We start from the raw sequence: 13,165 nt of genomic DNA, 5'->3' as shown, positions 1-13,165 counted from the left end.
ATTGGCAAGGACGGGCAGCCAAGGTTTCGGGGTGGGTCTTACTGTTCCTGTTATGAGCCTCATTGTCTCGTTAAGTTGCACATCAATATATCTGACATGCCTACTGCGGGCCCAGACGGGTGCGCAATATTCCGCTACACTATACAGAAGTGCCAGTGCTGATGTGCGTAGAGTTTCAGTGGAACATCCCCAGGTTGTTCCTGCCAGTTTCATTATGATGTTGTTTCTTGTTTTCATTTTTTGGGCGACTTCGTACAGGTGGCTCTTATATGTGAGAGTGCGATCTAGCTTAACACCCAGATATTTTGGCGTTCTATCGTTTTTCAACAATTTACCTTTTATTTGCACTTTTAGCTCACGATTTGCATCTTTGTTACACAAGTGCATTATTGATGCCACGGATTTTGTCAGATTTACTTTGAGGTGCCAGTTGTCATAATATTGTTGTAGTCGTTCCAGATCCCTGTTTAAAATTTCTTCCAGTTCTTCGAAAGTGTTGGCGTGAGCCGCGATAGCGATGTCATCTGCATACATAAAAGAACGAGATTCCGGGTTTGGGATGTCCGCTATGTATAAATTGAAAAGGCATGGAGCCAGCACAGACCCTTGGGGGAGACCATTTTGTAGTGTCCTGTAGCTGCTTGTTTTCCCATTCAGAGATACCTTGAATCTCCTGTTTATCAACATATTTCTGACTAGATCTATGATCTTCTTGCATTTCACGACTTTTGACAGTTTATACAGTATCCCTTTTGTCCATACGGTGTCGTATGCTGAGGTGAGATCTAATAATACCATGCCCGTTTTCTTTTTGTTTTGGTAACCTCTTTCAATGAAAGTGGTTAGGGCGAGAACTTGGTCGCAACAATCTCTTCCTTTTCGAAAACCGCCTTGCTCTGGGGGAAGAGCAGCTTCTATTTTACTTTCTATTCTGCCTAGGATGACTCGTTCAAACAGCTTGTAAGTGGTGCACAATAAAGATATCGGTCTATAATCTTTAGCATTCTCTCCTGTTTTCCCTGGTTTCTGGATGGCTATGACTTGTGCGTTTTTCCATTGCTTTGGTAACCGGCTGGTATCTATGATATTAGAGAAAAGAGAAGACAGCCATGCTCTTCCCTTTGGCCCGAAGTTCTTCAAGAATTCTGGAAGAAGGCCCTCACAGCCAGCTGCTTTACCAGGTGACATTTTCTTTAGTGCTATATTTATCTCTTCTTGTGTTACCCAGTTCGCTAAACCTGCTTCCTCCTCGCTTGTATCTAGCTCTTCGTTCATCAGTTGGTGCAGTTCTTTTTTCTTCGAGGCGGAGGCATGGATTCTGGATGTTTGTAGTATAGAAGAGCATATCTTGTTAGGGGTCATTTTATTATTGATGTTCCGTCCCTTGAATTGTGCTCCGCCAAGTTTCCTCAGTAGACTCCAGCTCTTCTGTGAGGAGTGCGTAAAGTCCATTTGTTCCATCCGCTTTTGCCATCTCTGTTTGCGTTCCTCGTCCATAGCTCTTATGAGCTGTTCTCCTAGTTCTGGATTCTCTGTTTTGTTATATTCATCGAGTAGTTGTTCGCACTCCTTTGTCCAGCATGGGATGTATTCTTTCCGCGCTCCTCTTGGTATTGAGTTATGTGCCGCTTTAATAATTAACTTCGTAAATCTGTCGTAATTTTCTGGAATTGGGGGAATTCTGTTTACATTATTTTCAATGGTATCTTTAAACATAACCCAGTTAGCCTTCCTGAGGTTCCAGCGGGCTATAGGGTGGCTCTTTATTACTGGTATTTGGATCCCAAGGTCTATAATAACTGGTCTGTGTTGGCTCCGAGGAATACGGCTCAGTACAGTTCTCTTAGACGGAAGGCAATGATGATCGGAAGGAGTGACTTAGTGAATAGGAAAGTGAAAACTGCTCTCTGTGAAACTGAAAGAAAGGGCGATAACTTGAAGAGTTCCACTGTTAAATGCAGAGGAGAGTGCCGATATGTGGAAAGAGCACATTGAATGCTTCTATGAGAGCGACGAACTGTCTTTTGATAGACGAAGAAACAGATAACGATAGAGAAAAGATAGAGCGTTCAGTATTAGAATCAGAGTTTAAAAGAGCTTAGGAAGACTTAAGATCAAGTAAGGTAGAGGGGGTAGGTAACACTTCATACGAATTTCTAAAATCATTGGGGAAAAGGCAACAAAACGACTATTTACGTTCGTGTGTAGAACAAAAGAAAAATTTGGAGTAGGTATTAAAATCCATGGAGAAGAAATAAAAACTTTGAGGTTTGCCGATGACATTGTAATTCTATAAGAGACAGCAAAGGACTTGGAAGAACAGGTGAACGGAATGGACAGTGTCTTGAAAGGAGGATATAAGATGAACATCAACAAAAGCAAAACGAGGATAATGGAATGTTGTCGAATTAAATCGGGTGATGCTGAGGGAATTAGATTAGGAAATGAGACACTTAAAGTAGTAAAGGAGTTTTCCTATTTGGGGAGCAAAATAACTGATGATGGTCGAAGTAGAGAAGATATGAAATGTAGACTGGCAATGGCACGGAAAGCGTTTCTGAAGAAGAGAAATTTGTTAACATGGAGTATAGATTTAAGTGTCAGGAAGTCGTTTCTGAAAGTATTTGTATGGAGTGTAGCCATGTATGGAAGTGAAACATGGACGATAAATAGTTTGGACAAGAAGAGAATAGAAGCTTTCGAAATGTGGTTCTACAGAAGAATGCTGAAGATTAGATGGGCAGATCACATAACTAATGATGAAGTACTGAATATAATTGGGGAGAAGAGGAGAGTGTGGCACAACTTGACAAAAAGGAGGGACCGGTTGGTACGACATGTTCTGAGGTATCATGGGATCTCAAATTTAGCATTGGAGGGCAGCGTGGAGGGTAAAAATCGTAGAGGGAGACCTAGAGATGAATACACTAAGTAGATTCAGAAGGATGTAGGTTGCAGTAAGTACTGGGGGATGAAGAAGCTTGCACAGGATAGCGTAGCATGGAGAGCTGCATCAAACCAGTCTCAGGACTGAAGACCACAACAACAACAACAGTACTTGTTGAGCAGCACGCCATTTTCAATACATATATTTCTATCTTGATCTTCCATTCTTATTGGTTCCTCTGGGCTCTGGTTCACACTGAGTAGTTCCTGTTTTTCCCCACACCTTATACTTTTTGTTATGAGAAGTAAAAATACCTTACATCATGTTACGTTGTCGAAGGTAAATGTTAGGTCGACAAATTCTATGAAAGTGTCTTTATTTTTCTTAAATAGTTAACTTTAACCCCAGGCTAAGGCCGTGTTGGTTATTGCTCTCTTTCAGATCGCTGCGCGTCTTTAATGACCAAGTCATCGAGAGGACGTTAAACAGTGATCTTCCTTCATTCTCTCCAACTTACACTCATTGATGTCGTCATGTACTGGAGTACTAATTGATAACGCTCCAGCAGTAACAATTCTGGAGCCTACCTGATACCTGTCCATGTATCTCTCTTTCTCAGGCATAAGTACCAAGTTTCTTCTATTATCCCCTAGATCGAGATTTGCTTTCTAACAATAAAGTTTATCGAGTCATTGTTGTTGTTGTGGTCTTCAGTCTTCAGACTGGTTTGATGCAGCTGTCCATGCTACTCTATCCTGTGCGAGCTTCTTCATCTCCCAGTACCTAATGCAAACTACATCCTTCTGAATCTGTTTAGTGTATTCATCTCTTGGTCCCCCCTCTACGATTTTTACCCTCCAAGCTGCCCTCCAATACCAAATTGGTGATCCCTTGATGCCTCAGAATATGCCCTACCAACCGGTCCCTTCTTCTAGTCAAGTTGTGCCACAAATTTCTCTTCTCTCCAGTTCTATTCAACTTCACTGATTCCCACTATATCTAACTTTAACCTATACATTTCCCTGTTTAAATTTTCTATCCTACCTGCCCGATTAAGGGATCTGACATTCCATCGAGTCATTGTACTACTAAAAGTTTCACGCTCCTGACGATCGTCGCCTTATTTTGAATCTTTAGACCTAGAATCATTGTATCAGCTATCAGAAATCGTTCATAAGTCCAAATGCGTTTATTCTTGAAAATCATAATTTATTGACTGCAGTAAACTTTACTGCTAAAAGGAATGTGATCGTTGCTACTCCCCGGTTGTAGCACGACAGCGGTTACTCTTGTTCGCAGAAAGAATGACTGCAGATAAGCGGACACTTCAGAATTTGCATCCCCGCTGCTTACGTCACGGTGCTGTTGCCCCTTCGACCTGACTCCGGTGCTCGCAAACGAAGCAGTCTGTGTCGTCAGAGGCTGCGTCGGAATTCCTTTACGGGGAGAAGGCTTGGAGCAGAGTTGTCTGCTCCGCCAAGCAGAAAATGCGAGCTGCGCACCGGTGCTGTACAGTATACGCTGATAATTTAATGTTTCTGTGCCACTAAACGTTTAAAGGACCACATTTACCCGTCGTTAAAGTTACACATTACTTACATCACGTTTGACTTACACTGTACATAGCCGCTTTGGAAGCCATTATAAAATATAAAATGTGAAGAACACTTTAAACAGACTATATAATCAATAAAAATTTAAATAATGAAACTGAAATATAAGCAACTGAAAGTATAACATAAGAAATGGATATAATTGGCCCTTTGTAACATTTGTTCTTTGTTTTTCGTATGGTTCTAACACTAAAATGTAGTCTCGTTTATAATATTTATTTTTGCCTGTATACCTTTTTGACACTATATATGCTTCTAAAATATTACGTAGTATGAAAACATTACTATTATGTAAACATTGGAAAAATGTCTGTGAAACGGCGGAAGATATGTTACTCGGAAATGTGTAGAGTAGGTATATTTCTATAGAGAGCATTCGAAAGCTCAGAATTTTTATCGTCCGTATACTTTTTCCCAGAGTCAAGAGACTTTCTGGCACCTACTCCTTTCATGTGCTTCTGTTTGCATCCGCAGCATTAACTCAAATTCGCCGTTGTTGATACTAATAAATAAATGTGAAAAACGACAAAAATACATCTAATAATAAAGTTCGCGGCCTTTTGACCAATATGTGAACTACAGCGTAGTACGATGTCATGAGGTATTCACCAACTGGTGCTGGCAACACGTGCAGTATTCCTCCAGTGATATTTCTACTCTATCTACATCTACATCTACAAAGATACTCCGCTAGCCACCAAGTGGTGTGTGGCGGAGGCCACAATTCGCGCCGGAGTCATATTCCCCCCCCCCCCCCAACCCCCCACCCCTTTGTACCACTCACGGATCACTCGAGGGAAAACGACTGTCTGAACGTCTCAGTAAGAGCTCTAATTTCCCTTATCTTTTAATGGTGATCATTGTTCGATTTGATAGAGTAATAATATATGCTCTACATCCTCGGTGAAGATCGGATTTCGGAATTTAGTGAGTACCCGTTCCGTTTAGCGAGCCGTCCATCTGCACGTGTGTCCCACTTCAAACTTACTATGAGATTTGTATTGCTCTCGTGATGGATAAATATATGTCATGAATCTTACCGCTCTTCTTTGGACCTTCTCAATCTCCAGAATCAGACTCAACTGTTAAGGGTCCCATACAGATGAACAATACTCTAAGACTGGACGGTAAGCAATTTCCTTTGTTGAAGGACTGCATCGCTTCAGGATTCTACCAATAAACCACAATCTAGGGTTCGCCTTATCCGTTACTTATGTAATCTGATCGTTCCATATGAGATCATTTCGAGTAGTCACACCCAGATACTTGACGGATGTTAGAGCTTCCAAAGACTGGGCATTTATTTTGTACTCGTACATTAATGGGATTTTCGTCTTGTTATACACAGTAGGTTAAACTTACTAATATTGAGAGATAACTGCCACACACTACACCACGCATTTATTTTCTGCAAATCCTCATTGATTTGTTCAAAACTTTCATGTGTTACTACTTTCCTGTAGACTACAGCATCATCGGCAAACAGTCTAATGCCGCTGTCAGTACCATCAACCAGATCGTTTATGTAAATCGTAAAAAGCAGCCGACCTATTTCGCTGCCCTGGGGCACACCTGAAGCTACGCTTGTTTCTGTTGAAGTCACCCCGTTCAAGATGACATACTGGTCCCTGCCTGTTAGAAAACTTTATATCCAACCGCATATGTCATAGGATAGACCGAAGGAGCGTAGTTTTTGCAGAAAGCGACAGTGCGGAACCGAGCCGAACGCCTTTCGAAAGTCTAGAAAAATGGCATCAACCTGGGAGCCGGTATCTAGAGCCTGTTGTATATCATGCACAAAGAGGGGCCAGCTGTGTCTCGCATGACCGCTGTTTCCTAAAACGGTGCTGGCTTCTGCAGATGAGCTTCTAACCGTCGAGTCGGGTCGTTATGTCTGAACACAAAATATGTTCGATGATTCTACAACAAATCGATGTCAGTAAAATTGGCCGGTAATTACGTGCATCCGATTTTCTACCCTTTTTATAGATTGCTAAAACCTGGGCCTTCTCCAATGATCTCTGATAGATAATGTATAAGTATAGTGATTTATTTGTAGTATAGTCAAAATATAATCTTACGGGAATACCGTCTGGGCCAGATGCCTTCGTGGCGTCTAAGGATCTTAACTGTTTTACAATCCCAGATACACTAAACACCATTCAGCCATCCTTGCGTTTGTTCCATAGTTGAAAGGGGGAATGGTTCTGCAGTCCTCTACAGTAAACGAGTTTTTAAAAGCTAGGTTTAGAATTTCGGCCTTCGTTTATCATCATCAGTTACCTTATCCGTACTGTCAGCGAGAGAAGGTATTGAATTATTTGTAGCGATCATAGATTTTATTTTTAGAATCTGCAGATAAAATATTGCTTTCAAATTTGTCAAAATAATCTCTCATTGTCCTTCTGACAGCTGCTTTCATTTCTCATAATTTCTGTTTGTTAGCGGGGCAGTGACTACGTTTACAACGACTGTGCAAAATTCACTGCTTTCTCAGCGACTTCATAATATGTTTCTTGTACCAAGGTGGATCCTTTCCCTCCCCTATATTTTTGCTAGCCCCATACATCTCTAGCGCATGGTGGACAATACCTTTAAATTCCTACCAAAGATGCTCAATATCTTTGTGTCCTGCGGTGAATGCTTGGAGCTGACTATGAAGATATCCATTAATGACAGCTTTATTTGCTTTCCCAAACAAGGAAACTCTACGCTGTTTCTTTGGTTTTCTTGCAACTTCCACTGACATAGAAGCCACAGCAACATTGTGGTCGCTAACACCTTCTTCTAGATTAACTTCCTCAAAAAGATCACGTTGATTGTCGCCAAGATATCAAATATGTTCCCATTTCGAGTTGGTTTTCTAACCAACTGCTCGAGGTTGTATGTTGAGAGCGCTCCTGGAATAACTTCACACGAATCTTTGCTTCTGCCCCCTGTGATATGGATGCCAGATTAAAGCCTCCACCTATAACTAATGAATAATTTGGATATTTACTTCCTATATACTCAAGACTTCCCCTGAAACGTTCTGTGATGTTTTCTACCGATGCTGGTGGTCTATAAAAACATCCTAATACAATGGTCAATCCTTTTCTGATTGACAGCTTTATCCAGACTATTTCACAGTCCGACCCAGTATCGATCTCAACTGCGTTTGAAAAGCTGTTAACTGTAATTAACACACCACCTTCCAAAGCATGAGTCCTATCTTTCCTAAACATTGTACAATCCGAGTTCAAAATTTCACTGCTTTTTATGTCTGGTTTCAGCCAGCTATCGGTACCTAATACAGTACTGGCATTGCTACTGTTTATTTCGGAGAGTAACTCAGGCATCTTGCGACAGACACTTCGGCAATTTACTAACAGGAGATTTAGCATATTTAAATCCTTTGGAATGACCTGTTTAGGCGAACTAACAATTTTTACAGTTTGGCACACCCACATCAGTGTTATGAACTGGTGGTTTTTCAGGCCAACGGTTTGTTTCCCGTGGGGAGGAACCTAACATGAAAAAAACCCCTGCGCACGCCACAAGTACTGTGCTACCAATGTAGCTGCTCCCTGTGTGTAGTGCACCCCTGATATATCGAGGGGCGTCTTACAACCTTCCACCCCATAGCGTAGGTCGAGGAATCTACAACAATTTTCGACACAGAATTAACGTAGCCTCTGGTTTAGATTCTCCACTCGACTCCAAACCAGAGCACCCCGGTCCACCCTGGGTACGATGCTGCAGGTCATCAGCTTGGCTTCCACTCCTCGAGAGATGGAGGCCGTCTTCGCCATTTTAGCCAGCCTTCGAAAGGTCCCAAAGATTTCCTCGGAACCCCAACGACAGGCATCGTTGGTGCCGACATGTGCAATAGATTGCAGCTGGCTGCACCCCGCACGCTCGATAGCCACCGGAAGAGCCTCTTCCACACCCCGCACAAGGCTCCCCAGGCAAGCAGACCGAGTGGAAGTTGGACTTCTTCCTCGCCCTAGCCGGTATGTTACTGAGGGGATCCATGACCCGCCTAACATTGGAGCTCCCATTAACTAACAAACCCCTACCCCCACGTGCCTGTCCGGACCTCGCTGAAGGAGCGGCCACTATCGTGGAAGAAGATGCATTCTGACCCGGCTGAGACTCCCCGCTCCCCCTCCCCCAGCATGAGATAGCACACTGAATCTATTAGCAAAGTGGAAATGTCAGGGAGCTTATATACATGGAAAAGTATACCAAAGAAGGTAAGGAAAAAGGATGATGGCGCTACCTTTCCCGAAAACAGGCACTGGCTAAAGACAAGGGTGTGGCAGTGCGCCTGCCTATGTAGACAAAGGGGAAGATTTTACCATTAAAACGCTGTGTGAAACTTGCGCTCCCGACTTAGAGCGGGTGAACTCGCAGTCAGATCTCAGTACGCACTTAGATACGTCATAGGTCTTTGGATGAATGTTGTTATAAAATAGGTGACAACTTAATATGTTGATGCGATATTTCATTCGTTAAACATGGTGTACATCGCAGCAAAATTGCCGATGGTGTTAAGTCGAACTACTAGCATGATCGTTAATAGTACAAACGCCACAAGAAATTTCCGATCATTTCACTATCACAATGTGCTATATTCAGAATGTAAGCACTGAAAAGACGCTTGAAGTCAAAGGAACATGACAGTACTGCACGAAAGTTATTGGTTGACATTATGCGCAATTCAGCATTACATTTAAAATGGAAACCTCCACTAAATGTCATATAACTCTTGTCTTTTCCTCTCTTACAAATTTTTACCTTTCTAAGAGCGTTTCGGTAGTTCTACGCACTATCAGTTTTGTTAGGCAATTTTCCACGTTCATGCTTCTGTCATGATTTTAGTTATCATTACACTCAGTACTGCATATCTATTCTGTTACAATATGTAAAAAGGAATTTCTGTGGCATATGAGTTATAGACTTAAAAAGTCATTTAATATGCAGAAATATAACGCACAATGCGTTGGGAAATTTAATCTCTATTTCAGTTTCTAAAAATAAAAAAAAAATAAAAAAAACCACTTGCTACTTATTGAGCAGTGTATTATATCAAAAATATATTTCAGTGTTCTTCAGTTATAATTATGTTACCATATTTGCATACTTTTTCCTATCTCTGAAGGAAAATAAAAACTTACACTATTCTCACTGCATGAGCAATGCTAAAATGTAATACCAGTGATAATCAAGTGACGACTGATCTCTGATGTGGGCATTCAAGTTCCGAAATAACGTCTTGTTTGAAAACTTACTAATAACTTCAGTAGCCATTAAGACAATGCAAGCCTGTGCATATTCGTATTGCATCACTCGTGAAACCCGGTGTCGTAGTTACACTTTGCTACCAAATATCAAACCTAAACCTGACTTAAAGAAATTCTCTTCAACAATAAAACTTAAGTGCTGACGCACAAGACCTCAAAGCTGAGCAACATTTCGTAAGAGAGAGAGAGACAATGAGTTATCTTGGCAAATTGACGTGATACCTCCACACTTACCCTGGATACATTGTTAAGCATTGAAATACTCTTTTCACCTACACAGTTCTTTTCCCGCAAGACCTTTATCATATGATTGAATTGACTGATTAGCTGGCTAAGACGATAGTTTGTCTGCTGACTGAGCTTAATTTCCTTCCTACTAAGTTTGTTTCTTTCACGCATAATGTACAACTTCTTTTTCATACAAACATCATTCTCACGAAGTGGAGTCTCTAGATGGAGGGGTACAACATTTGACAACCGAGAAAAGAAATAAACAGATAAAATAACAAAATTAGCATTACATGTCAAGATTGTCATTCCAAAAATAAAGTCTTCCAGTACAATAAATGGGACAGACCAGAATAATCATATTCGCACAAAGAAGAATAAACACGCTGAAATTTAAAACTTTTCTTAGTCGCAACTTTCACTAACTGGATTATCTGTGATGTGAAAAGTAAAGTAAAATATAAAACGCATTCACGGTTTGGCAACACTAAGGAAAACAAGTTTAACACCAAATTCACTGAAATACAGATAAATGGGCAAAATACACTGAAACATTAGATTCATTTATGAAAAACCTCTTGCGACTGGATGTGTGAGAGAAAAATGAAATAATGCTTGACTCTGATGCGAACACATTAACCTGAAGTTCAATAAAGCTGACCTGCGTGGAAACACGCTGAAAATTTTGTGCTCCATTTATTTGACTGGTATGCTATATTTCGTCGCAGTACTCTGATCCCCAGGCTTTGCCTTGTCGTGCCCTTCATAAGATTATATACTTTAAACATAGAGGTTTGAAGCCAATGAGTGAAAATATCGATCGAGCGGTCCATATTTAATGCGAAATTATTATTTTAGCTAAAGCGTTTAACTACTGCAGACTTAGCGCTTCTATTTCTGCATCCATTAGTAACAAGGGTAGCCATCTCTACACTAATTTCCGTTTTGATACTGATGAATAATTTTACAATGCACACATGCTGTCCACAATTTTTTCCTCTCTAGAAAATAGAGGAGTGCGTAAGTTGCTGGCTTCACGCTTATGTCATAAGGGCATCTCCATACAGTCTAACTTCCTTGAGCACGTTATACGAACACTGTATCGGATACCTTACGTAGTAGGTTGTAGACAGTCTGCATTCGTTAAGGAAGAACCAAGTAGTAGTTATAGTCGACTCATCATGAGCACATTAGTGATAGTTGTAATCATATAAGTACATTTATGACAGCCACTGTAAACTGCAACTGACGTTAGGACATTTAGTTAAAAACTTCTCAGCAGTTAATCTACGTGGAAACACAACATCTGAGGAGCATGTCATCAAAAAAAAAAAAAAAAAAAAAATGGTTCAAATGGCTCTGAGCACTATGGGACTCAACTGCTGAGGTCATAAGTCCCCTAGAACTTAGAACTACTTAAACCTAACTAACCTAAGGACAACACACACATCCATGCCCGAGGCAGGATTGGAACCTGCGACCATAGCGGTCGCGCGGTTCCAGACTGTAGCGCCAGAACCGCTCGGTCACCAGCGGCCGGCAAGAGCATGTCATCATTTCAGCATGATGAGCCTCTGTTGTAGTCTTCCAGTACCAGCACGTCTGCAGTACAACGATTTTTAGGACAAGCATCTACAGGAATTTAGCAATTGAATGGTGATACGTACCACATTAATACCCAAAACATCGTCTACCATCGTTGAAGGCGTGACAGCGGGTTACCGAAGCCCCAACCCCATCGGTGACTACCGTGGCACCTCAATAAGACGTACGAACAAAACATTCTGGTTGTTTTCAAGAGGAACTTCTTCATATCTCTGAACAATGTGTCGTACAATGATATAATATTTTAGATATATTCAGTGGAATATATGGATACCGTTACGAAACTCTTGTAAGACAGTTAGCAGTAAAGAAGTGATAAATTATAACGCCTTGCCTGAAGCCGTTTTTGAACAGCGGAAAAGTGATAAACACCTTTCCCTTCATCTTTTCTAGGGGCTGGAAGTTTAAAGTGAGCCGTAAGGTGGGTACAGGCCTATTCAAAACCTACCTCCCCAATGGCTCATTTAAGAAGTATCGCGAAATTTTGCTTGAAGAGTTCCGAAACTCCCGCACCCCTGCAAAAATTAGTGTTCAGATGCTAATAACAAATTAACGGTCCACTAACGATATACACAGCTCTAAAGATAAACGTATGCCGTCAGTGTGCCATTTGTTCAGATAACTTATGGGAATGCATCCGTGTGACGTCATCGAAAACGCCGATAGTTTGACAGGAGCACACCCTGCCATTTTGAAGGAAAATCTGCAGCAAGTAAGCTCTCCGCAAAGGAATTTAATAACTCGTTTCTCAGAGAAAATCCGGAAAGATAATAACGCACACACACACACACACACACACACACACACACACACACATACACATTGACACATGCACTAGTGCCATCACGAACCGAAGATGATCGACGTTAGAGGTCATCGAATTAGTAACCAACGGGTGAGGTAGCATAAGCTCTGTCCCTCAGTTTTTCTGACAAGGGAGAGAGCAGAATTCCATGTAGAATTTAAACAAAAATCACGGTCTCTATTGATAAGATTACTTACTAAATTAATTTCAACAGGTTCCATAATAACATTATCCAAATAGCTGGATGTCTTAGGCAGAATCCTCATGTCGGTTTTTATATTCCATAGGATGGCCGGTGCAAAGACACAATTCCTACAATGGCGGATTTGCTCAGCTGCTGTGAGCGTGTACAGTTCTAAGGCTCAATACATCGTTCCTCCACAGTCCTGATAGTCTGACGACAGCGATATTATCTGCACGTGGCCAAACCTCCTCAAACAAAGGACCGTGTCCCCTATTAACCTTTTTCCCATCTGCGACGCCACATATATCAGTTTTCATTGTGAAGTGATTCAAATACATTTATTGGCAACAACTGCGAACAACGCTTATAACCGGTTCGACCATCTACTGCTAGTATTTCAGTTGGCGTATTCCTTATCCCAATAGCACCTTTCCTAAGAGACTGTTTCATGTTTCCCACTTCAGGGATAGCGGAAATTCCATTCTTCTGTGCCCAAGAGGTATCTCTCCACACGAACTACGTCTCACTTTCAGGGTTCACTGGAAGTGTGTCCGCGCA

This window comes from Schistocerca nitens, chromosome 5 (genome assembly GCF_023898315.1).
Source record: "Schistocerca nitens isolate TAMUIC-IGC-003100 chromosome 5, iqSchNite1.1, whole genome shotgun sequence".
NCBI lineage: Eukaryota > Metazoa > Arthropoda > Insecta > Orthoptera > Acrididae > Schistocerca > Schistocerca nitens.
This window is presented reverse-complemented; position numbering follows the sequence as displayed.